Source organism: Podarcis pityusensis, assembly GCF_964106645.2.
Source record: "Podarcis pityusensis genome assembly, chromosome: 3".
In the NCBI taxonomy this organism is placed as follows: domain Eukaryota; kingdom Metazoa; phylum Chordata; class Lepidosauria; order Squamata; family Lacertidae; genus Podarcis; species Podarcis pityusensis.
Genome location: NC_138026.1, coordinates 16,302,226 through 16,305,635, shown reverse-complemented (window position 1 = coordinate 16,305,635; position 3,410 = coordinate 16,302,226).

Genomic DNA, 3,410 nt, shown 5'->3' with positions numbered 1-3,410 from the left:
TATTGGTCATAATATAGATATGGAAGCATGGGAATGATTGTGGGATATGGATCTGAAATCTACAGCATGTTATGGTCTAAGAAAATTATATGAAAATGTTATATTGATGGTACCTAACACTGAGTAAATTAGCAAAAATGTATAAATCCAAGTCAAATAAGTGTTGGAAATGTAAAGAGAAAGAAGGTTCTTTTGATCATATGTGGTGGTCTTGGAGTAAGGTTAAAGCTTACTGAGAAATGATATATAATGAATTGAAAAAAGAGGTTTAAAATAACTTTTGTGGAAAAAAACCCCCCAAAGCCTTCCTTTTGGGAATTATAGGGACAGAACTACCCAAACTGTATGAAAATTTATTCATGCGACTACAGTGGCAAGAATGTTACGTGTCCAAAAATGGAAAGAAGAAGAAGTCCCGGCGAAAGAAGAATGGATACAAAAACTTATGGAGTATGCAGAAATGGTGAAACTTACCAGAAAAATAAGAAATCAAGATAACAAACTTTTTATAAAAGAATGGAAATGGTTTATTGAATATTTACAAATGAACTGTAAACAGTTAAGAACATTGGCAGGATTATTGTAAGAACCTGCAGTTTTATGAGTATATATTTAAAGTAGATGGATAAATGAGTAAATTAGATTAATTTGGATATGAATAAAATATTAAAAATAAATTTAAGGAACCACACAAAGAGGTAGAAGGAAGTCAAGTTTTGAAATGTTCAAATTATTGTAAAATTATTGAAATGAATAAAACTGAAAATCATAAAGAAAATTAAAAAAGAAAATAATATTGGGAATTGTAGTTTCTCAAGGATAATTGGAGTTGTACCTCTGTGAGGGTCAAACCACCATTCCCAAGTTTCTTTCTTGGAGGGCTGTGTGCCTTAAATGTGCTGTGCTCTAAATGTATGGTATGCATATAGTCTGTTTGGTTTACTTTTGTGGAGGTCATCATGGAAGTAATATTCCAGAGTTAATGAGTGCTGTGATTTTCTGGGGTGTTTGTGGGTTGGACTTTTTCTGCATTTCCATTATTTATATTTCTCTCAGACCCTCAGGGGCAGGATGAGCATATCTCAATCAGAACACAGTTCCACCCATGAAGCTTCTGCTATCACAGTGTTACAGTGACAACAGAAATTGCATCTGCTAAACATTGACCCGCTTCAGTTTTCTTGTGGAATTCCAAAAATCTTGTCTTAAAAGGTAGTTTTTAGAAGGAGGCAGGGAGGACAGGCTTTCCTGCAAGGCATTATTTGGGTTGGGGATGAGGAATGGGATCCAGTCAGGGGATTGGTTCCTATATATATATATATATATATATAATTAAGTTTTCTGTTTTACAATTTCAAATAAACATTTTACATACTTAAAACATCAGTGACTTCCCTTGTTTTCTTTCCATGGTTCATTTTGCATATCTTATATCCCTGCATATTTTACACAAACTATACCAATCGGTTTTCCATTATTACATCCGTCAAAAATTATTTACACTGTTGAATTTATCTTAATGCTGCCAGGGTTTTCAGCTGTGCACAATTATTTTCCATATATTCAATAAACGTTTTCCAATCTTCTTTAGACGTATGTTCTTCTTGTTCTATATGTTAAGTCTGCAAGTTGTGCATATTCCGTCAACTTAAGTTGCCAATTGTCTTTTGTTGGGACCTCGGTCATTTTCCGTTTGGGGGCTAACAAAACACGGGCCACATTTGTTGCATACATAAATAACCTTTTGTGACACCTGGGAATTTCGTTCTGATTTATCCCCAACAGAAAAGGGGGTTTGGGGGAGAGGGAGGGGGCTTATCTTCCTTATTTTCCCCCATGCCACAAGTTTGATGGATGGGCAGGAATGCCCACCTGTCAATCACCAGATATCCCAATGATGTCTGGGGAACTATTTTCACACAGTGCATAGGCATTTGTGATCCTTGGCCAGTGTAAAGTTTGTGAAAATTAAACTCTTCCCAGTGTTTCTCTTACTTTGCCTCTCCCTCACTTTCAACTACAATGTTAGCGTAGAAATTATTGCTGTAGCCTTACAGCCCTCTGGTGGTGTTCAACAGACATGATTTTTCATTTAGATACTAGATATATATCTCAATCTGACCAATCAACTCTTTAGTCAGTGCAGTCTGCCCCATCTTGAGGACAAGTCCAAAGGACATCTGAGATGGAAATTGTTCAACACAAGCACATATTGCGATTGAATCTGGATGGGAAAAGATGGAAGATGCCATCACTGCACACACACACCCTTCACTGACACCAGTTCATCTCTTCCTCTCTTGTTACCTTCCTAGTCCCTGGTAAATATACTGAATTGGATCCAGACTGGACCTTCAGTGAATAGAAGGTCTTCTACACATGGGAAGGACTAGTTCCAAAGGTGGCTGCTGCTGGACAAAGGAGGACAGAGGACATTTTAGCCGAATGCCCTGTATTTTATTTTATTTTTGTGCAAAAATGTCTATCCTCCCAGTGTTAGTTTTTGGTGGTGGGGAGAATAGGGGCCTCCCAATGACTCTCAGCACCCTTAACAAATGACAGTTCCCAGGATTCTTTGAACGAAGCGTCCTTGAAGTGGCGTCCTAGTGCTTTAAATGTCTGGTGTGGGTGTTGCCATGTTATAAGGCAGTCCTTAGGATGAAACAGGGGCATGGGTGGCGCTGTGGGCTAAACCACTGAGCCTCTTGGGCTTGCCAACCAGTTCAAATCTGTGTGATGGGATGAGCTCCCATTGCTCTGTCCCAGCTCCTGCCAACTTAGCAGTCTGAAAGCATGCCAGTGCAAGTAGATAAATAGGTACCACTGCGGCGGGAAGGTAAACAGCATTTCTGTGTGCTCTGGTTCATGTCATGGTGTCCCGTTGCGCCAGAAGTAGTTTAGTCATGCTGACCACATGACCCAGAAAGATGTCTGTGGACAAACACTGGCTCCCTCGGCCTGAAAAGCGAGATGAGCGCCGCAACCCCATAGTCACCTTGCCTGGATTTAACCATCCAGGGGTCCTTTACCTTAGGATGAAAACATTCCTGCGCCTTTAACAAAAAACCAAAAATGAAGCCAGCATCCCACTAGGCATCGATGAAATGTGACATCCTCATGCAAAAATCCCTGACTGAGATGGACAAAAAAGAGAGGAAAAAAAGCAGTGGAATGTTTGGGCGCATCCTGTAAAGCCACACAGCTTTTGTTTTCTGCCTCTCCAGCAAAAACAGGACATCTCCCGCCCTTTGCTTTTAATTGGGTTTCGCACAATTGAAACAGACGGAGAGAAAGAAAGCCCCAAAATGCTGACAGGATGGAAACACCGAGGTCGAGAAGGTGGGGCCGTTGGATTTTATTTAGTCTACTGCATCTAGCTAGGGTTTTAGAATCCTAAACTACAGAGAGGC